We start from the raw sequence: 22,998 nt of genomic DNA, 5'->3' as shown, positions 1-22,998 counted from the left end.
GCCGCGGCGTAAAAAAGGTTGGGGATCACTGTTGTAGGTCATCTAGGCCAACCCCCCAGGGGTGGGATTCAGTTTTTTTAACAACTGGCTCTGTGGGCGTGGCTTAGTTGGTGGGCGTGGCTTGGTGGTCATGTGACTGGCTGGGCGTGGCCAACTCAACATCACTCACATCGAGGCACGCATCTCCTCGCCTGGCCTCTCATGACTGTGGGAATTCTGCAACAGTGTGAAAAATGGTCATAAATCACTTTTTTCACTGCCATTGGCAGAGGACAGGACAAGAAGCAGTGGGTAGAAACTAAGCAAGGAGAGAAGCAACCTAAAACTAAGGAAAAAATTTCCAGACAGAACAATTAATCAACTTGCCTTCAAAAGTTGTAAATGCTCCAACACTGGAAGTTTTTAAGAAGAGATTGGACAACCATTGGTCTGAAATGTTCTAGGTTTTCCTACTTGAGCAGGGGGTTGGACTAGAAGACCTCCAAGGTCCCTTCCGAGTTCCAACTCTGTTATTCTTAACCCACTGCCCACGCAGTACCATTTCAGACAGATGGCCGTCCAATCTGTTCTTAAAAACCTTCCAGTTGTAGCAGCAGCACCCACAACTTCTGAAGGCCAGCTGGTTCCACTGGTTGATTGGCTGGTTGACCTCTTATAAGCCCAGAAATTCTGGGGCTTATTTTTCTGCCCATGAAATATGACAAGCCACAACCCCCAAACTCCAATTTGTGTCCAACAGGACGGAACGCGCTAATAATTTACAGCCCGGACTTGCAATACCCTATCAAAAAAATGTGTGGCTTTATTGCACCTCGTGACATTCCATTACAGCCAGTTTGGGACCAACTGTCCAACTCATGCTAAGTGTGCTTTCACTCTTAATTCTGCACCGGCTGTTTATCCTCTTGGTTTTTCTTTTTGCCAAGGAATTCCTTCGACGATTCAAAAACCCCTTTTCCAATTCAGAGGGATCATAAATTCCTGCCTTCGGTGGCTTCTTGGCATTTGCTAGACCTGAACACCAAGAATTCAATGGGGAACCTTCTCAGAGGGGGAAACAATGAGCTTTAAATGAGGTCCATGGATTTTTGTATGTGTGTGTGTGTGTTTGTACGTGTATATTTGTGTGTCTGTGATTAATGCATGTGGTTTTACTTGCAGAAGAAAATTGGGAATGGGGAGGAAGTTGAGATGTTGGATTGATGGTACTTTTTAGCTCTTTTTGAAAGGAGCTTCAAACAATGGGGGTTTCCCCACACTGATCCCACAGAAGAAACTTGGGACACGCTGGTAGATTAAAAAATATACTTTAAAAAATAAAGTTACGATGCTAAGCAGATTAACAAAAAGGAGGCATATGTAACCATATTCATGGAATAATACAGCTACAGAATTCACCAGTTGTTTTTTCCTCCTCCTCCTCCTCTACTACCACCACCTTCTCCTCCTCCTCTCCTTTTTGTTCTACGCCTCTTCCTACTCCCTCTTCTCCTTCTCATCCTTCTTCTTCTCTTTCTCCTCCTCCTTCTCCTCCTCCTCTTCTTCTTCTCCTCCTCCTCTCCTCCTCCTCCTTCTTCTCTTTATCCTCCTCCTCTTCTTTTTCTCCTCCTCCTCCTTCTCCTCCTCCTCCTCCTCTTCTTCTGCTTCTTCTCTTTCTTCTCCTTCTCCTTCTCTTTCTCCTCCTCCTTCTCCTCCTCTTCTTCTCTTTCTCCTCCTCTTCTTTTTCTCCTCCTCCTCCTCCTCCTCCTCCTCCTCCTCCTCCTCCTCCTCTTCTGCTTCTTCTCTTTCTTCTCCTTTCTCACTGATGTGCCAGCACGCAGAAGGCAATGTGCGTCCCCCATATCCCCTACACATGCGCGCGCAATTCCCCCTGCCCACCCACCCACCCTTACCTGCACTGAGCCTCACAGCTGATTTTCGTCCGGTTTGAGGCCTTTTGGGGCCCCAAAGTCTTGAGGAAGGCATCTGCAGGCTTCTACAAGCTTTGTTGGCCGAAAACTAGCCCTGTTTAGTCATTTCCTGTTTTTCCGAAAATACCAGAAGTGACAAAACAGGGCTAGATTTTGGCTTACAAAGCCTGTAAAAGCCTGCAGAAGCCTTCCTCGAGCCTTTGGGAGGCCCCAAAAAGGCCTCAAACCAGCTGAAAATCAGGTGTGAGGCATGCACATGCGCAGTGAGGTAAGTTTGCCTGCAGCTCGTGTGCCGGCACAAATGGCTCTGCGTGCCACATATGGCACACGTGCCATAGGTTCGCCGTCACAGAACTAGACATACCCAATTCAAGATTGTGGGTAATCTTTAGGTTAATAAAACATGACAGAATTCTAGCAGCTGTACCTAGATAATAAAAATCAAATTGTAAGTGTCCCGTTAGTGGGAATTCTGCTCGATTAAATGAGGCACTTTTATCTCGTGGCTTGGTGGGCGTGGTATGGCTTGGTGGGCGTGGCTTGGTGGGCGTGGCTGAGAAAGGATACTACAAAATCCGCATTCCCTCCTCACCCCAATAACCTGCTTTCCAGCTCCATTCTCCTGTGCAGGGCAACAAAAGAAGATCCAGCCGATCAACTGGGACTTATTGGGAGAAAGAGAATAGATGGGGGCGGGGCCAGTCAGAGGTGGGATTTGCCGGATCTCCGAACTACTCAAAATTTCCGCTACCAGTTCTCCAGAACCTGCTCAGAACCTGCTGAAGACCACCTCTGGCTTAGCAATGGAAAATCTTTGGATTAATTATGGTCATAAGTCAAGGACTAACTATATGGTTAGATTTCATAGAGTTTGCATCCCTTTTGGGAAAAAGGTGGGATTTGGGGATGAAAATGAGAGGAGGTATGGGAGCCTGAATTTCTACCTCATGTTACAGCACAAACTTAGAAAAGCAGATCCAAACATTATCGTTCCAAAAGGAAATCCATACCCAGTTTTCAGTTTGACTCAAAGCAAGAATCCCTATTCCCCTATTTCAGAAATTAGCCACGATAATTTCTGCTTCATAAAAACTGGACCGAGAATCTTCAGACTGGATCCAGTTAAAAAAAAAAAAAAGGGCATGCATGTGCCAGATATTAAGCCCACACAGATAGGAATTATATTCTCCTTTGCTGCTCTTATCTGTCCTTTGAAGTCCTAGGTGAGATCTATATGCTTCCACTCTTCAAAGAAAGAGGGGGGGAAAAACACGAATTTGTGTGTTCCAGGGAAGGATGGTCTTTCGGAAGACAATGAGCTAAAAAGAAAGAAAGAAAAATCAAAGTTTTAAATTAGATAAGGAAGCATCCGAGCCCAAAAGAAAGCTCGCAGCTTTTTCACATCCTTCCATTGAGATAAGAATGATCAAAGCGTTTAAACACTGCTGAAAGAAATTAAATGCAAAGAGAGAGAAATATATATATACAAAGCTGAATACCATAGATGTAAGTACCCGTGAAAACTTAAGAAAACATGTATGTATGTATGTATGTATGTATGTATGTATGTATGTATGTATGGTATTCAGCTTTGTTCGGGTATTTTCCCACATCATTATAGTTGTGCTTTTAAAGTTGTAGCAACGTTTCGGCAGAATGATGATGGCAGATGAGATTCTGCCGAAACGTTGCTACAACTTTAAAAGCACAACTACAATCACGTGGGAAAATACCCGAACAAAGCTGAATGCCATACATATATCTATCTATCTATCTATCTATCTATCTATCTATCTATCTATCTATCTATCTATCTATCTATCTATCTATCTTTGGTTATTCGGGTTTTCTCCCGCGTAAAATTGGTTCCAATTTTACGCGGGAGAAAACCCGAATAACCAAGGATCCACATACAAATACCCGTGAAAACCTCAGAAAACATATACATACATACATACATACATACATACATACATACATACATACATATATACATACATACATACATACATACGATTTTAAAAAAAACAAAATAGTTGCTTAGCAGCTGGAATTACTAACACAGGAGGAATCTAATTGGCTCAGGTCAAAAATAAGACCTGGATGGAGCATTGGGAAAACAACAGTAATGTGAATTTTCCCTCCTTTCTTTTTTTCCTTGTTCTTCCTCCTCTTTTACTTTTTACCCTGCAGGAAAATTAATTGCAGAAGGTGGGGGCTAGCTTTAAAAGGAATCAAGAAAGGACCGCTTTTATTCAATTTGCATCTCCCAGACTAAAGATCCTGTCAATTTGTTGAGGATTAGAGCGTAAGCTTTCAGATCTCCTCGAGATACATTAAAATTCCCCCACCCACCATTTCATTATTTAAAGTCAAACGTTACATACAGCACTGTAGAGTTAGTGCCTAGAGAAGTTCTAATGAAGTAGCGGGCAAATCTTTTCTTTTTGTCCTTCTGTAAAATAAAGACTCGCTCGATACCCGTGCTTCGCTACGAAACTATGTTTTTGGGGAGGAAAATAAGGGGAAAAAATTCTGCCTCTGCCTACCAGCATCCATCAGTATTCATCTGGCTAGCGTCCTGTCAGTATGTGAGAGTTGAGGGCTGTTTGGAAACTGAAACAGTATTTGCTGTGTGAGCAAGAAACAGTAAGGAGCCTGGGCGTGGCTTAGCTCAAGTGTTCTGTACTAAAGCTGCTTGGTGCTGTGAAATTAAAACTGAAACTGAAACTCCTCTCCTCTGCTTGTGTTTTGCATTTGGAACAGATTTCTTTTCAGGTGGGGAGGGAGAGCAGAACTCCTTAGCATCAGAGCGTGTTAATAGTAATAATATAGGAAATACTAATGCTCTGATGGTCATTTTGAAAAATCCTTTCTTAGTGACCACTTAGAAGCCAAGAGGAACATACGTGCCAAATTTCAAGTTTGTAGGCTTTACGGTTCTGGAGATTTTGTCATGACGCATGAGAGGTATTTGTATATAGATGAAATCCTGGTCTGTAAAAACCTTTTAGTTGTTTGTAGCCTGCGTCTAAAACATGCACCTTTAAGATGGGTGGACTTCAACTCCCAGCATTCCCGGACAGCGTGGGTGGAACCAACTCCCAGAATGCTGACTGGGGAATTCTGGGAGTTGAACTCCATTGGTCATCATTCTTCATTTAGTGATCGTTCAAAGTTACAATGGCCCTGAAAAATGTGACTTATGTCCATTTTTCACAGTTACGACCTTTGCAGCGTCCTCACGATCACATGATCCAAATTCAGATGCTGGTTTATACTTACGACCGCTGCCGTGTCCCAAGGTCACATGATCCCCTTTTGCAACCTTCTCACAAGCAAAGTCAACGGGGAAGCCAGATTCACTTAACAACCGGGTTACTCACTTACCAACAGCAGTGATTCACTTAACAACTGTGTGAGGTTGTAAAATGGGGCAAAACTCAATTAAAAAGTGTTTCACTTGACAACAGAATTTTGGGGCTGAATTGTGGCCATAAGTGAATTTGTAACCTGTGCTTACAAATAAGGGAGGAAAAATATAGCAAGAATAAAGATGTTCCAGAGTCATGCAAAATTAGTTTTTGATAAGGCTTCTTCAAAAAGTTTGCATTATACTCTGTAATGATTTATGACTATTTGAATGTCACAGTTCCTGTTATTAATATTGCTGGATGCATTCGATTTGGGAAAGCGTTAATTGTAACAATGCAAATGCCATTTTTTTAATGTCTCTGCTAAAGATTTTACTTCGGGTGTTGTTGGAGCTTCCATTTTCAACACATTTCTTGATGAAATTTTCATGCATCACAAGTAGTTCTTCTGCTTCAAGATAATGATGATGATCATGATGTAATCTTGGCTCATGGCATCAAGTTTCTCCCCCCTCTTGTTAGGACACCCTGGTTGTTCTGCCAAAATTATAGCCGTGCATTTGCTAATTACGTTGTACCCAGTATGGTGCAAATTACACAGTGAATAGATTTGGAATCAGTTATTTGTGCTTAATTGATGGCGCTTTCTTAAAGAACTCTCTAATAGTCAGCCTTTCGATTTTCAAACCTATCAAAGTGTCGTTTCTTTATTTTCTCTTACCTCCACGGATTGATGATGTCCTCTAATTTCCAAGTGACCAATCTTAAAACCAGAATCTTAAGAGTTTCTGAAATTTTGCTAGTTGTAAGAATGTTCTCTTTCCCATACTCCTATCGATTACAAAGAGTTTAAAGGCAGATTTTTCTTCAAGGTAAAAAGTTGACAGCTCACCATAGGGAAACCTGTATACAGGGGTCAGCTTCAAAAATTTTAGCAAGGATTCTCTGTCCCGTTGCTGGATGGGCGTGGCATGGTAGGCGTGGCCTAGTCAGCCTTCTGCACCACAGTGGTGGGGTGTGTGTGTGTGTTTTTGCCCTACGCGGGCTCCGGAGGGTTTCCTTGAGCCTCCGGGAGGGTGAAAATGGCCTGCCTGCTCCGAAGGCTCTCTGGAAACCAGAAACGGGCCCATTTCCATCCTTCCTAAACTTCCGGGAGGCCCGTTTTTCACCCTCCCTGAGCCCTGCACTTACCTGCATCCAAAATGGGCCACGTGGGGTCTCGAGAGGGGGAAGGGTGAAAAACAGGCCTCCCGGAAGTTTGGGAAGCCCAGAAATGGGCCTGTTTCTGGCTTCCAGAGAGCCTCCAGAGTCCGGGGAGGTCCTTTTTGCCCTCCTGGAGGTTTCAAGGAAAGCCTCCGGAACCTGGGAAGGGCAAAAATGCCCCACCACCACCGTGGTGCAAGAGGCCGACTAAGCCACGCCCACCATGGCCACACCAAGAAGTTCGGAGAACCGGTTGTTAGAACAAATTACTGGGCTAATCCTGTAAGGAAGGCAGGAAGGAAACATTCTGGTGTTGCTTACAGAAACTGCCTCTCCGTTAACCCTTATTACATTCTTGGCAGGACTAGACTTCCTGTCTCAGGAACGTCTCTGGAGTTATTTCTCCTCCTTTGCTGGTACTTTGCTTGTGTGGAGGGACCATTCAAAGTTACAATGGCACTGAAAAAAGTGACTTATGACCATTTTTCACACTTACGACTGTTGCAGCATCCCCACAGTCACGAGAGGCCAGGCGAGGAGATGCGTGCCTCGATGTGAGTGATGTTGAATTGGCCACGCCCAGCCAGTCACATGATCACCAAGCCATGCCCACCACCTAAGCCACGCCCACAGAACCGGTTGTTAAAAAAATTTGAATCCCACCCCTGGCCACACCCACCCAGCAACCGGGCAGACAATCCTTTGCTAAGATTTTTGAAGCCCACCCCTGGTTGTTATCGCTGAAGGTGTGGGTCAAACTGGGAATTGCGAATTCGGAGGGGACATGAGGATTATTTTTAAATGATCAGGATAATGCAGGCAATTATATCATCCCCCAGTCACAGAGTGATACTTTTCTGCTGGTTGATGGGGACTTCCAGGGTGGCATTTCAAGGGTGTGTGGCTGGAACAGGATGTGTTGAAAAAGTTCTTTATTTTTATTGATTCTTTTTACATTCTTAGCGTACTCTAATGGAGAAGGTTTTCTGGGTGGTAAGAGAGAGCTAAAAGATATTCATTGTACCAATATGCTGATAAAACAAAGCTTATATCAAGAACATAGGATTAAATTTAGCTTGTTTTTAAAACAGTGTTTCTCAGCTGAGGAAGGGAGGGAGGGAGGGAGGAGGGAAGGAAGGAGGGAGAGAGAGAGAAAGAAAGAAATAAGATACCGAAAGAGAAAAGAAGGAAGGAAAGAATAAGAAAGTAGGAGAGAAAAGAATGAAGGAAAGAGAAAGAAAGGAAGGAAGACAGACAGGGAAGGAAGGAAGGAGAAGGAAAGAAAGGAAGGAGAAGGAAAGAAAGGAAGGAGAAGGAAAGAGAAAGAAAGAAAGAAAGAAAGAAAGAAAGAAAGAAAGAAAGAAAGAAAGAAAGAAAGAAAGAAAGAAAGAAAGAAAAGAAAGAAAAGAAAGAAAAGAAAGACAGACAGATAGGAAAGAAAGGAAAAAGAAAGGGAGGGAGGGAGGGAGGAGGAGAAAAAAGAAAGAAAGAAAGAAAGAAAGAAAGAAAGAAAGAAAGAAAGAAAGAAAGAAAGAAAGAAAGAAAGAAAGAAAGACAAGAAAAGAAGGAAGGAAGAAGGAAGGAAGGAAGGAAGGAAGGAAGGAAGGAAGGAGAAGGAAAGGAAGGAAGGAGAAGGAAAGAGAAAGAAAGATAGGGAAGGAAGAAAAAGGAAAGGGAAGGAGGGAGGGAGGGAGGAAGGAAGGAAGGAAAAGGAGATGGGAGGAAGGAAACAAGGAGGGAGATGGGAGGGAGGAAGGAAGGAAGGAAGGAAGGAAGGAAGGAGGGAGGGAAGGAAGGAAGGAAGGAAGGAAGGAAGGAAGGAAGGAAGGAAGGAAGGAAGGAAGGAAGGAAGGAAGGAAAAGAAGATGGGAGGAAGGTAGGAAGGTTTTTTTTTAGTTCACAATCTGTGCAAAACCAGCACAGTGGTGGGATTGTTGCATGTCACAACCCAGCTGTTCACCTGCCGCTTTGCGCTTGTTGTAAAGCTTGTAAAACACGGATTGTGTCGGTTAGAAGTGAATTGCTTTCTGAAGTTTTTGTTTACTTTGCCATTTTTACACAAGGAGCTGCATGAGAACTGAAAATTATATCAAGAGTTCCTCCAGGCTAAAAACATTGAGAAAGGTTGTTTTAGTAGGTCATGTATTTATTTTTGTCCAATCTTAATCCCAATGAAATTATTAATTTTATTTGGGAGGGGCAGAGGAAGGGATGGGATTCTACCAGTTCGCACCTATTCGCTAGAACCGGTTGTTAACATTCTAAGCAGTTCGGAGAACTGGTTGTTAGAAGAAATTACTGGGCTAATCCTGTAAGGAAGGCAGGAAGGAAACATTCTGGTGTTGCTTACAGAAACTGCCTCTCCATTAACCCTTATTACATTCTTGGCAGGACTAGACTTCCTGTCTCAGGAACTTCTCTGGAGTTTTTTTTTTACCCTCCTTTGCTGGTACTTTGCTCATGTGGAGTGACCATTCAAAGTTACAATGGCACTGAAAAAAGTGACTTATGACCGTTTTTCCACTTACGACTGTTGCGGTATCTCCACAGTCCCAAGAGGCCAGGCGAGGAGATGCGTGCCTCGATGTGAGTGATATTGAGTTGGCCACGGCCAGCCAATATCATGACCATCAAGCCACGCCCACCAACTAAGCCACGCCCACAGAACCAGTTGTTAAAAATTTTGAATCCCACCCCTGGGCGGGGGCAGTTGAACCCATGTTGCAATAACGCTTTAAAAATCCCCCAGAATAGTTCAGCCCATAAACTTAACCCATTTGTGTTTTATTGAACAGTGATTTTAAAAACATAGTTAATAATGTTGTTGTGCGAACCTGGCCTAATATATCAGCTTCACTTAATCTTTTTTTGAAAAATCAGCAAGTGTATTCAGAATTGCTCTCAATTAACGTGTAAAGTTTGCCTTTTCTGGTTTCTGCCTTTTCTGGTTTCTATTTAAATAGAAGTTAAAAATCAGAATCCCCCCCCCCCAGTTATGGAAGTCATGTTGTCACAATTGCTTTGATTTTTCCAGTCCACATGGAGAAAAGAAACATTATGTTTATGCTTCCAAGAACAAGAATGAACTTTTAGAGTCAATATTAAGCATTGTTTTAATGCGTTTATTAAACTCTACCTATTTCCATACCAATGTCCAGCAGTACGGAAATATCAAAGCAAGAAGGCTGCATCGAGATTCCACCCTCCCAAAAAAACAGCCCAATATTTTGAATATGTCCAGATTGTAGATATTCAATGATTTTTTTTTTCATCCATTAATATCTAGACTTTATCTGGAGTTGCTTTGGATAGCAAGACAGTGGCATATTTAAAAAGCTCACTTAACAACTGTCTCATTTAGCAACAGACATTTTTGGGCTCATCTATAAGTGGCAAGTCAAAGGCTGCTGATATTTTCTTGTTATTGTTATTCCATATTTCAGTGGTGTAGCTCTCGCCTCACAATCAGGAGGCTGTGAGTTCGATCCTAGGTAGAGGCAGATATTTCCCTCTTTGGGCACAATGAGAATATAACCTGCTGAACAAAACTCCACGTTGGCGACAGGAAGGGGATCCGGCCATTAAATACTCTGCTTGCTCCACTTAGTTGCCCAAACTCCACCCGGCAAGGGATTGTGGGGTCGTTAAAAGATGATGATTATTCCATATTTCATCAAAAGAAGGACTGGTACTTATTCAGTTATTCTTTTTTTCCACAGGTAAAGTGGAAGTAGAACATATCCAGGATGGGACTGCCGACTTCAAGCACCATTTGATGGATTATTCTTAGATACTTCCAACAGGTAAAGCACCTTCTTCTCCCTCTCTGGATATTAATGTTGTTCTAGAAGGCTTTTGATAAGAGTGGTTCACACTGCCTCAAAAAGGAATCCTTATCTCTACCTGGGATTTTGGAATTACCACCAGCAATAAGGGAGGAGCTGCTGAGCATTGCATAAAGATGATATTTTACTTCTGTAGGCTGTGGTAAGGTGCAGGCCTTCCTACCCTCCCGTGCTTCAGTGCTTCTTTGTCTTCCATTGAGGATTATGGGTAAACATCTGCCTTTTCAGTGGCTGATTGCAGCATGAACATCTTCCCCGTCAGCCTGCAAAGCTTTATAAAAATCTCAAAGGTGCTGGGATGACCCAGAGGGGCGTGGCACAAAGGCAACACAGTCAGATAATCAATAAGAGTCCCTTTATTAGCTCCAACTTTGCCCCCCAATGTCCTGGAGAAAAACTCTCCCAGGAACAGCTTTTGGCTTGAAAGAATCAAGTCCAAAACAAGGTCAACAAAAACTGTAACTATAAGTCCAAGCAAGGCAAAATGAGGTAATTAGTCCAGCAGGGCAGGAGCAAGAATTCCAGACCTGAAGGCATGGCAATAACTCAACATGGTTGGAAGGATGCCAGGAACACAGATAACCAAAGTCAACACAAGATAAACTCATGTTTGCTCCCAGTAGCTGCCGCACTCAGCGTGCATCTCTTTTAAATTCTCTTCCTAGCTGTGGCTAATGAAGGGAATCAGGGCCCTTTCCTCCCCCGTAAGCCATGAAACTCACCTTGCTCCCTCCTCCATTCCTCCCTGCGTGCCCTTGTATGAAGAGGGGGTAGGCCAGGGTCTTCCTCTGAATTCTCTCTCCCTTGTTCTACCTCTCCCCAGCTCTGTCCAGCCGGACTTTGCCCTTCCCCAGTTTCCCCCACAGCCAACGGAGCCACACTCCCACTCCCTGTCAGCTGCTCGGCTTCCTCCTCGGATTCGGACTCCGACAGGGCCATGACAGGTGTTTTTTCAAGAGGCAACTGGGCTTTCTTTGTTTCTCCTTGAAGACGTTTTGCTTCTCATCTCAGAGGCTTCTTCAGTTCTGAGTGAATGGTGGAGAACAGAAGGGTTTATATGCTTTGCAGTCCTCTGGTTGTTAGTACTCTCTCTGAGAGTCACTGGGGCCGCTTGGAGGTTTATCTGTGCCCTCAGGGCCATCTGAATACTGCAAATGGGTGTGCAGCCTTTTTGTGCAGAACAGTGTTGGCCACTTCTAAGATTTCTGGACTTCAACTCCCAGAATTCCGTGGACAGTCTCCTTCCTCTCAGCCTCCTTTCTTCCTATGAGCTGCGGTGGCGCTGTGGTTAGAGTGCAGTACTGCAGACTACTTCTGCTGACTGCTGGCTGTCTGCAATTTGGCAGATCAAATCTCATCCAGGCTCAAGGTTGACTCAGCCTTCCGTCCTTCCAAGGTGGGTAAAATGAGGACCCAGATTGTTGGGAGGACAAGAGGCTGACTCTGTAAACTGCTTAGAGAGGGCTGTAAAACCACTGTGAAGCAGTATATAAGTCTTAGTGCTATTGCAGAGGGAGGGAGGGAGGATGGATGGATGGATAAAAGGAAGGAAGGGAGGGAGGGAGGGAGGGAGGAAGGAAGGAAGGAAGGAAGGAAGGAAGGAAGGAAGGAAGGAAGGAAGGAAGGAAGGAAGGAACCATGGTGGTTAGAATGCAGTATTGTAGGCTGACTCTGCTCACTGCCAGCAGTTCAATCCTGACTGGCTCAAGGTTGACTCAGCCTTCCATCTTTCCAAGATCTGTATAATGAGGACCCAGATTGTTGGGACAAAAGGCTGACTCTGTAAACCGCTTAGAGAGGGAGGGAAGGAGGGAGGGAGGGAGGAAGGAAGGGAGGGAGGGAGGGAGGGAAGGAAGGAGACATGGTGGTGCCGTGGTTAGAATGCCGTAGTGCAGACAATCTCTGTCTACTGCCAGCAGTTCGATCCTGACCCACTCAGGGTTGACTTCCATCCTTCCAAGGTTGGTTAAAACGAGGAACCAGATTGTTAGGGGCAAGATTCTGACTGTAAACCGCTTAGAGAGGGCTGTAAAAGCACTGTGAAGCGGTATATAAGTCTAAAGGCTATTGCTATTCCTTCTTTCTGATTCAAAAAGGTAGTTTCTATATGAGAACCTTTCTTGGTTCTGCTTTGAGGTAGACCAGGATGGGCAAGCCATGCCCACAGCATCCCATTGGTGCATCCCCTTGCACCCCATGAACGACTGAGTGGAGGTTGTACAGGTAGTCCTTGACTTACAACCGTTCGTTTAGCATCCATTTGGAGTTGCAACAGCACAGGGAAAAAAAAGTGACTTATGATTGTTTTTCAACAGCCGTTGCAGCATCCCCATGGTGACGTGATCCAAATTTAAGCACTTAGGCAAGCACCGTATTTATGAAGGTTGCAGTCCTGGGGACACAGAATCCCCTTTTGCGACCTTCTGACAAGCAAAGTCAACGGGGAAGACCAGATTCGCTTAACGACCGTGTTACCAACTTAAAACAGCTACAACGATTCACTGAACGGCGGCGGCAAGAGAGGTTGTGAAACGGAGCGAAACTCACTTAACCACTGCCTCACTTCTCCACAGAAATTTTGGGCTCAACCGTGGTCGTAAGTCGAGGACTACTGTGTTTCCCCGAAAATAAGACCTTGTCTTATATTTTGTTTGCCACCGAAAAAAAGGCACCAGGTCTTATTTTCGGGGAATGTCATCCACTGACTAACCTCACTTGCACGCATCGCCCCCGGCCTCCTTTTCGCTGTCAGAGGCCTTCAGGAACTTCTTCTGCGGCCGGCAAGGCTTTCCTGAAGGCCTCTGCAGGAGATAATGGAGCTCAGGATCGATCCAGAGCTTTGTTATCAGCTCCAGAGGCCTTCAGGAAAGCCTTGACAGCGTTGCCGGCTGCAGAAGAAATGGGCCGGCAAGGCAGGTGTCTGGGGGTGCGAGGCCTGGCTACACCTGTCCAAAGCTAAGTAGTAGGGCAGCTTCACCTCTCCCATCCTCACCCTAGCTTAATTTTTATCTGTCCATTCTGGAGTGGGCGGGATCTTAATTAGGGCTTATTTTGGGCGCACATGTAAAAATCAAGCTAGGACTTACTTTCAGGGTAGGTCATAATTTCAGGGAAACACGGTATCTGTATCTCATGTGAGTGTGGTTGTGTGTCCATGTGTGTCTGTGTGTGTCCGTGTGTGTGTGTGTGTGTGTGTCCGTGTGACCTTCTCCTCCATCCTATCCGACGCTTGACTGCATTATCCCTGCATCTTTTTTTTTGTCACTTTCTGGCAGTTCTCTTAATGTAGTGACAATAAAATAAGACGATATGTTTTTTTTCCCCCCACCTAGCCAAGAATTGATAGAGGTGATTGATGCTGAGATAGATTTCCAGCTATTACGGCTGTTTCGATTTGAGGGGGGGGGAGTGAAAAGAAGAAGAAAGATTAAAAAAAGTTGAACATAAATGAAGGCAAGGCACATCTCAACTACATCTTGTCACCTGATTTTAATGAAAAGTGACCAATAGTTATCTGGGTACGCTCGCTGGTACAAAATACTGTTTTTCCACCTACAGATAATAATGTGCTTTGATGCTACAGAGCCATCCCTCCAAAGAGAATCTCAGTATTTTGACAAATGTTAGTGAATTAAATTGGAAAATAACTGAGTATTACTAGCCTGAGGTAGTAAATGACAATTGTGAGATCCTGGGTGTAGTAGCACCATCCATGTTTGAGGGAGGGTGAACATCTGGAGGAGCTGCCTCCAACTGGGTGCTTCCTAGCTAGGTTGGATTACACATTCCATGGTTCCCAGGAAGCATGTCAGGGTTCCGACAGATGCCCTAATTAATTCGTGAGCCTCGAGCCAAGTTTCGAAAGAAATCCAATTATTTATTAGGAGCAACACTTGGGCACTTTTCCCAAGGGCAGTCAGCTCCGCCCTATGTGATTTACTGCCCACCTATGACCCTGTTTCCCTCGTCCTCCCAGGGTGTGTCATAAATCACATTCTCCATCAGAGCATTTTTGTGGGCTGTAGACAACACGCCTCTCCGGCTGGCTCTAGTAACCCGGGACACAATCTGGAGAAAGGTATGCATGGAATATGCTTCTGGTCATAGCAGCCCAACTGCTCCATCAGATCTTCCCCCCCCCCCCGCTTCTTATGGCAACTCGAGAGCAAGCCAGGAATGCTTTACAAGTTGACACAGCATAGCTGTGCTGAGTGAAGCTCATGTGTCTTGTAGCGTCTTTGGAGACTTCAGCCAGGATAAACTCACAAAGAACCACTGAAGATCAGAAATGGCATTAATACCAAAATCAGACTTCGGGTGCGTGCTCTGGAATGACCACAAGGGGTCAGAATAATTCTGTTTTCAATATTTGCTGCCCTCTAGTGGTCTGATCTGGTAGCCCTACAAATAAACGGAGGGTCGGTTTATTTGAACAGTCTGAACTATTGTGGGTGGGAACGTTGCCATCACTTTGTATATGTGATTTTCGCGTGCAGTTCCTCAGATTCAGAATAATGTCAGGTGGTGCTCCATTCAAAATCCAAGAAAGAAACAGTTAGACCCCATTCATTAGAGAAAAGATATCTTTTACTGGAAATTAAGTGGTAGCATCAAAGGAATCCTGAATCTGAGGAATTGCGCACAAAAATCACATATACAAAGTGATGGCAACATTCCCACCCGCAAGAGTTCAAACTGTCCCTCCAATTAATATTGTATATAATGTCATGTGGGACATCTTCAGGTGGTGATGCAGACATCTGACCATTGACCTGGGCCTGGTTTGGTAAAGAGTTGCGCCTGCGCATAGCACAGCAAGTAAGCATAAACAAGAAACTTTTCCCCCAGTTTATACATTTCATTCTCTAAACCTCCAGCACACTTCCCACACCCCCAAAGCCCAATTATTTTACCACCACCCCGTTACTATGGCAGCCGAAAGAAGCGAAGGAAAGGAAAGGAATCTTGAAGGCTGACACCGAGCCTCTATGTATACAGTTACTTTGACTTTCAATCACAACTGGAACCAAATTTCCATTTTTAAGTGAACCACACCCAATCACACCCATTCATTTATCAAGCAGTCAAAAATGATAACGGCTCTGAAAAAAATGACTTGCGACCGATCCTCGCTCTTGTGACCATTCCAGCATCTCCACATGTTCAAAATTCAGCCTCTTGGCAACCCGCATCTATTTATGATGACATCCGGGGTCTAATGAATGCCGTTTTTGACTTTCCCAGCTGGCTTTTAACAAGCAAAGTCAACGGGGGAAGCTGGATTTGGATAACAACCGTGTGATTCACTTAACAACCGCAGGGTTTTACTGAAGAAGCTTGGCAAAAACACCCAAGGTGCTTTTTTTTTTTCAAGAGGCAACTGGATTTTCTCATTTTTCTTTGAAGATATTTTGCTTCTCATCCAAGAAGCTTCTTCAGTTCTAACTGAATGGTAGAGAATGGAACGATTTATATTCCTTGCAGTCATCTGTTCGTTAGTACTCTCTCTGAGAGTTGTTGAGGCCACTTGGAGGCCAAGAAGGTTCCACACCCATCTGCACTATTCAGGTGACCCTGAGGACACAGATAAACCTCCAAGTGGCCTAAACGATCCTCTAAAAAACATGCAAATGACCAGCTGTCTGCAAGGAGTATAAATCCTTCAGTTCCCCACCAACCAGTCAGAATTGAAGAACCTTCTTGGATGAGAAGAGAAACCTCTTCAAGGAAAAACAAAAACAAAAAATCCAGTTGCCTCTTTAAAAAAAAAAAAACCTTTGGGACAACCATGACCTGGATGATGGAGAATCTCCATAGACACAAAAAGAGGTAACCAAACTGGCAAAAATGGAGAATAAAACTGGGTGCAATTCACTTAAGAACGCCTTCCTTAGCAATGGAAATCCATCCAAATTGCGGTTGTATGTCAAGGACTACCTATCTTGAGGTTCTTCGGCCTGAATATTTCTTTCTTGTTGCTGCTGTGCAACATCATTTTATCCCTGGATATACTAGGAATCAAACGGAGATTATTATTTTTTTGCTTGTAAAGTTAGTCCTGTAACCCCTGTCCATTAAGGTTCAATCCTAATTAAAAGCGTGTTATTAATACACACGGCTTTGTAAAGGCTAAATTAACTGGCTTGCAGGGATTAGCATAGCTGGGCTTGCTTTCCTTTTTTTTTAAAAAAAAAAAAAAGCACATTTTTTTTTAATGGTTGAATGATAAGAACTGGGACCTCAGATCTGAACTCCCGCCACCAAGAGCAAACGGGGATTTTGCCCTGTCAGGTTTTTGCAACTCCGACAGCCACAATATCCTGGCAGAGAGTAAATAGCCGCAGATTGGATCCTTGGGTGCCTGCTGAGCCCCACGGGGAGAGAAAGGCGTATGTGCCCAGGGAGCAATTCAGACAGCCTTCCTTCCCCTGGTTCAACGCCTGAGATTTGGACCCGGCCCAGCACTGAAATTTGATTTAATTGGCACTTTTCTAATTAGACAGTAACGGATGGGAAGTGGTGAGGCTTCCAAGTTTGCAGAGAAGCCAAAACAACAGGAATGGGAGAAGGAGACGCGGCGATGGTGTTGAATATTCATGCACTCCGGGCTGCTGGCGCAAGGTGTGTGAAGACACAATGGAGGTTAGCGCGAGTTTGAACCCGGTGTGGCTCTGACTGTTTGCATCTGTCAGTCTCTTTTAATTAATTCCCTTTCCCCCCGCAACCTGATGATGAACGCGCTTCCAATCTCGTTCATTCGGAGCTGATTCCATTTACGAAAATGTTAATCTGGATATAATTTTTGATGGGGATGAAAAAGCAGAGTTTTTTTTTTTTTTCCCCGTGCATCGTTATTTTATATCTTGCATTCTGGGTTACTGGGGCTAAAATTATGTTTTAAGATCATTGAGAAAAAGGGTACTGAAATAAATCAATCACAAAGAAGGGGAATTGTGCATGCTGATCAGCTGTTCAGTGCTTCTCAATGTTTGTTCTGCAACGGATAGGCACAGTGGTGGGATTCAAAAAAATTTACTACCGGTTCTGTGGGCGTGGCTCGGTGGGCGTGGCAGGGGAAGCTTAATGCAAAATCCCCATTCCCTTCCCCCACCCTACTAACCTGCTTTCCAGCTCCATTCTTCTGCGCAGGGCAACCAAAGAAGACCCAGCCAATTAGCTGGGACTCAATGGGAGGCGGAGAATAGATGAGGCGGGGCCAGTCAGAGGCGGGATTTGCCAGTTCTCCGAACTACTCAAAATTTCCGCTACAGGTTCTCCAGAACTGGTCAGAACCTGCTGAAAAAAATTGAACAAGGTTTTCCAGAAATAGTTCAGCCATTGTTTATAGCCCATTCAGACTTGCCTTTGAAAAATATAATATTTACAAAAATGTCCAACTATTTACAAAGTCTGCACTACTATTACTATTAATCTTCCCATCACTCCTTATCACCCATCCCCTCCCACTTGTGATTGTAGGACTGTAACTTTGTCGCTTGTATCCTTATGATTTATATGGACTGTTTCCTAGTATGGTTTGATGGCTTATTGTACCCTATGACTATCATTAAGTGTTGTACCTTATGATTCTTGACTCTTGACAAATGTCTCTTTTCTTTTTATGTACACTGAGAGCATTTGCATCAAGACAAATTCCTTGTGTGTCCAACCACACTTGGCCAATAAAAGAATTCTCTTCTCTTCTCTTCTCTTCTCTTCTCTTCTCTTCTCTTCTCTTATCTTATCTTATCTTATCTTATCTTATCTTATCTTATCTTATCTTCTCTTCCATTTCATTCCATTCCATTCCATTCCATTCTACAAAACCTTATTTCTCAGATCAGACATTAGATGCAAGTTGCTCTTTCCAACAATTTCTGCAAATCTTCCAGCTTCTCAAGATGGCATCTGAACGCAAAAATATACACATATCCACATCTTAAATCAACCCGCACTAAAACCTCACCCCAAGCATGCAAACGACCATACATACATTAAATAAAAGTTGCCAGAAGACACTCTTCCCTGGATAATGTCAAATTGTTTGAAGAACTTTTAATTTCTCCCTTCCTCCCATAACATCTTATCTCATTCAGCAAACAACCTACAGCTTCATAGTCATGCGAAATATATCATGCAAACCCCTTCATCTTATCCCGCATTTATCTCGCTCAACAAAGTCACGATAAACGTCGTTCTGTGGATCTGTTTCTCAACTGAGTTGCTGAAAAACCTTTTGCTGTGTACCCCCCGCCTTGGGTACAGCTACACACAACTGTTGCTCATTGTCATCTCTTTCACTCTTTTCTTTCAGCATTCTGCCAAATGTATTCCCAGGAACATTTGATTATCATCTCCCCCGTAGTTTTTGCATTCAGACTTGCTGCTTTTATCTTTGTGTAGGGCAACAATTGTGGCATTCTTCCATTCATCGAGTGCACACACGTAGTCTTCGCACACATTAAACAATCTACTTTCTAAAAGCAAACAGTATCCAGATTTTCATATTCCTCCGTTTGCACCATCTGTGCAATTTCTGAAGATTCTCACAGCATTTATAATTTGCTTTTTTTTTTTTTTTTGGTCTTGGGTGTTCATGTTTTTGTTATTCCTTTCTTTTTCTTTTCTTTTTAAAAAGTTCCTTTATTTATTTTGACAACAAACATTGACAAATACAAACATAAAACATCAACTAAAACCATCTTTCCATTGTATGTGTTGGTTGGTACATATCTTTTGTTGTTAAGTTGTTAAGTTAGGAACGTGGTTTTTAAGTGAATCTGGCTTCCCCGTTGATTTTGTTTGTCAGAAGGTCACAAAAGGGGATCATGTGTCCTTGGGACACTATAACTGTCATAAATATGAGCCGGTTGCCAAGCATCTGAATTTAGATCACATGGCCATGGAAATGTTACAATGGTCGTTAGTGTGAAAAATGGTCATAAGTGCCGTTCTAACTTGGAACAATCACTAAACAAACCGTTTTAAGTTGAGGACTACCTGTACTTTATTTTTTGTGATTCTGCAATATAATATTCATTTTGTGGGAGACTCACCGCTTCTTCACCAAACTATTTTTTTTCTGATTAAAATTGCTCCGTATTTCCTGCATTCTTAACCTTAATTGTGCCTTGCTTTCTTTAACTCATTCTTTGCAACAATCCTTTTTTCTATGCCCATTATATGTTATATCGTTTTTCATTCACTTACACGTATTTGTCTTCTTTCGTTTTCCTTTTGTCTTTTTAACAGATACAGTATTTTTCTTCATAACTCCCCATTTTCTTTCCTTACGTTCATAGTTATTCATTCTGTTAAGATTCTGTGGTTGGGGAGGGGGAAAAAAACCCATTTAAACCCTAAACTTCCCCATTTCAATGAATATCTTAATACCAATTCTGGGTTTTTGTGTTTTTTTGCATACTCCCTAATTTTATTTTATTTTTTATTGTTTTTTTGGAGATAGATGTAAAGCATTAGTTTCGTGGTTTCAATTGGAACGAGATCCCTGCGGTAATCTCAAAAACTCAGTTGGATTCGGAGCCAAGCATTTATTTCTGAGCTTCGGATTCTCATGTATGAAGTTTAAATAATTGCATCCTGATCTATGAGTCTTATAAAACGGAAAACGTACAGCTATAATTAATTCTCTGCATAAGCTGCTTAATAATGGAAGGATTTCACCACCACCCCCAAATAAACAGGTGTAAGAGTGTTCATGCAAAGAAAAAAAATATCATTTAAATAGCACTGTGCTTACGAAAATATGTGGCTACGTAATGTAATATTTTTTTTCTATTCGTGATGAGTAACTGCTCTATTGCTCTGTTAAATACAGGTGGTTCTAGACTTACAAACATTTCTTTGGTGAAATGGAAAAAGTGACTTATGACCAGGGGTGGGCTTGAAAAAAATTAGCAACTGGTTCTCTGCCTGGTTGCTGGGTGGGCGTAGCCATGGTGGACGTGGCCTAGTTGGGCTCCTGCATCATGGCAGGGGGTCGGGGTTTACTCTCCCTGGGCTTCCGGAGGCCCTCTGGAGGCCAGAAACAGGCCTATTTCAGGCCTTCCAGAACTTCCAGGAGGCCTGTTTTTCGCACTCCCTGGGCTCCGGAGGCTTTCCTCAAGCCTCCAGGAGAGCGAAAAACGGCCTTCCCAGTCTCCAGAGGCCCTCTGGAGGCCGGAAATGGATCCATTTCTGGCCTTCCGGAGCCTCCTGGAGGCCCATTTTTCACCCTCCCCGGGCTCTGGAGGCTTTCCGGGAGGCCCTCTGGAGGCCAGCAATGAGCCCATTTCAGGCCTTCTGAAACTTCCAGGAGGCCTGTTTTTCGCCTTCCCTGGGCTCCGGAGGTTTTTCTCAAGCCTCCAGGAGGGTGAAAACGGGCCTCCCCGGTATCCAGAGGCCCTCTGGAGGCTGGAAATGGGTCCATTTCTGGTCTTCTGGAGCCTCCGGGAGCCTCCCTTTGCCCTCCCCGAGCCTCCATGGGCGGGGTGGGGTGAGCGGGGTCAGCCAATCATCAGAACTACTGGTTTGGCGAACCAGATGTTAAATCAACACCCGGTTCACCCGAACTGGTACAAACCGGTAGCAGCCCACCCCGCTTAATGACCATTTCTTACACTTACGACCAGCATCTCCATGGTCACATAATCAAAATCCAGATGTTTGGAAAAGTGATTCATATTTTATGACGGTTGTGGTGTCCCGTGGTCATGCGATCCCCTTTTGCGACCGTCTGACAAGCAAAACCAATGGGGGAATCCAGATTCATTTCACAACCACGTTACTAATTTAACCTGCCAGCTTTGGAAGCCATATTAACTTCTGATGCTTCCATACTGCCACATTCTTACACCTGGGAAAATGGGAGGGGGAATTTCTTGGAGTATATGTGGTTAGACATAACAGCATTCTTCCTCTAAGTCAAGGTCATGTTATTTCTGCACCTGGGTGAGGGGATGTTTCAAGTTAGGAAGGATGGTGATTGGGGCATGTGATGCGATGATGGGTGCAAGGTGTGGATTTGTAGTTTTTACTTATTGCAAGGAAACTCAGAACTTTCAGGTTCGGGATGTCCCAGATGTGCCAGTTTACTATCCAAATAAAACAGAACTTTTGAGAGGTTGTCTGTCTTGGAGTTACTTATTGGAGTGGAGGTTTTCTGGAACGCTGACATTAACAGCTGCAGTGATTCATTTAATGACTGTGGCAAGAAAGGTCACAAAAGGGGGCAAAAACTCACTTAACAAATGTCTTAGTCAGTGTGATGACCCAGGGTGGGATACAAAACAAACACAGTTACAGAAAACAGGTGAAGCCCCTTTTATTCCTTCACTTTGCTTCCAAGCACCGAATATCCTTGACGTAAGACAAAAAACTCCCACACAAACAGTTACAAGAAAAAGGGAAAGAGCAACACAAACTAGGCAAGATAAGGGCTGGAGGATGTCCACAGATAACGGAACACACACTGGGAAGGACACCAAACACAGAGAGGAACCATAAACTAGAGATATTTCCACGCTTTGTTTCCAGCGCTCGCCCATATGCATGTCTGTCCTCTTATTCAGTTGTCACAGCTGCAGCCCACGAAGAGGATCAAGGCCCTCTCCTCCATAGGAGACCATGTCTCTCCCTTATCCTCTCCTCCCTGCGTGTCCTAGGATGGGGAGGGGATGGGCCTGGGTCCTCCTCTGACTGCCCAGCCAGCCTCTGCCCTTCCCCAGCCTCCTTCACAACCTCCAGAGCCACACTTCCACTCCTTGTTGGCTGTTCCTCCTCTCCCTCAGAGTCAGTCTCCACCACGGGCACGACAGTCAGCAGCATAAATTTTGGGCTCAATTGTGGTCGTAAGTTTGAGGACTACCTGTAATCTGACAGTAGGTGTTGATTAGAACATCTCCCAAAGATGTTAGCTCGATGTGGGTCTTGACTGCATCCCGAAAGAGTTACATGACATTATTTAAAAACTAGCATTTTGCTTGTCATTGTGCCATTTTCTTTGAAAACACTTTGGAAGCAGATGAAGAGCATGAGAGAAATCTGTTAATAAGTAGCATAAGTATTAGAGTCACTGCCAGATGAATATTTATTAATAATTTAGGCAATTTCGTTCCAGCATTCGAAATGCTTAATTTATCTAAAAGGCAGATCTTGTGTTTAAGACACAAGATTCTCTGGAAGATCAAAGACGAATCTCATGTTGCTGCACCTAAGAAGGCCTTCACGTTTTCATGGTCAATTATTTAGGGAAAAGGTTGGTCTTCCTTTGCAGGTAAATGTAAATTTGATCTGTGATGACAAAAAAAACCCTCCAGAAATTCTGAAGCCACTTTTAGAATACGTAATTCCTAAGATGTTCTACCTTCCTTGCTTTTCTGAGTGATGAAAAATTCTAGAGATAACAATATCTGTGTTTGCTTTTTTTCCCAATAAGATGCAAATACTGTGAGGTTATAATTGCCTAACAATTCCACATTTCTCCATCTAACACCTCCATTTTATTTAGGCACTGAGACTTGAAACTTTCATAACTAAGGTGAGACTAGAACTTTCCGTCTCCTGGTGATTGGCCCAAAGTCACCAACTGGCTTTCATGCCTAAGATGGGACTAGAACTCACCATCTCCTAGTGATTGACCCAAAGTCATCCAATGGATTTCATGCC

The 22,998-nt window shown here is 43.6% G+C and overlaps 1 protein-coding gene across 9 annotated transcripts in view; it reads left to right on the top strand.

Annotated features, from left to right (window-relative positions):
- The window catches only part of TENM4 (teneurin transmembrane protein 4), a 559,913-nt gene that overhangs the window by 214,738 nt on the left and 322,177 nt on the right, over window positions 1-22,998 (top strand). For all 9 annotated transcript variants that reach the window (XM_087966004.1, XM_087966003.1, XM_087966002.1 and 6 more), the window contains exon 3: window positions 10,207-10,290. The gene's annotated coding sequence lies outside the window, so the exon portion shown is untranslated. The remainder of the gene's footprint in view (window positions 1-10,206; window positions 10,291-22,998) is intronic.

The sequence above is a fragment of the Notechis scutatus genome, chromosome 5 (genome assembly GCF_049901735.1).
Source record: "Notechis scutatus isolate UNSWTSFEM ecotype Mainland chromosome 5, rNotScu1.2, whole genome shotgun sequence".
In the NCBI taxonomy this organism is placed as follows: domain Eukaryota; kingdom Metazoa; phylum Chordata; class Lepidosauria; order Squamata; family Elapidae; genus Notechis; species Notechis scutatus.
Note: the sequence above shows the minus strand (reverse complement) of the source record. Positions and strands in the feature narration are given on the sequence as shown.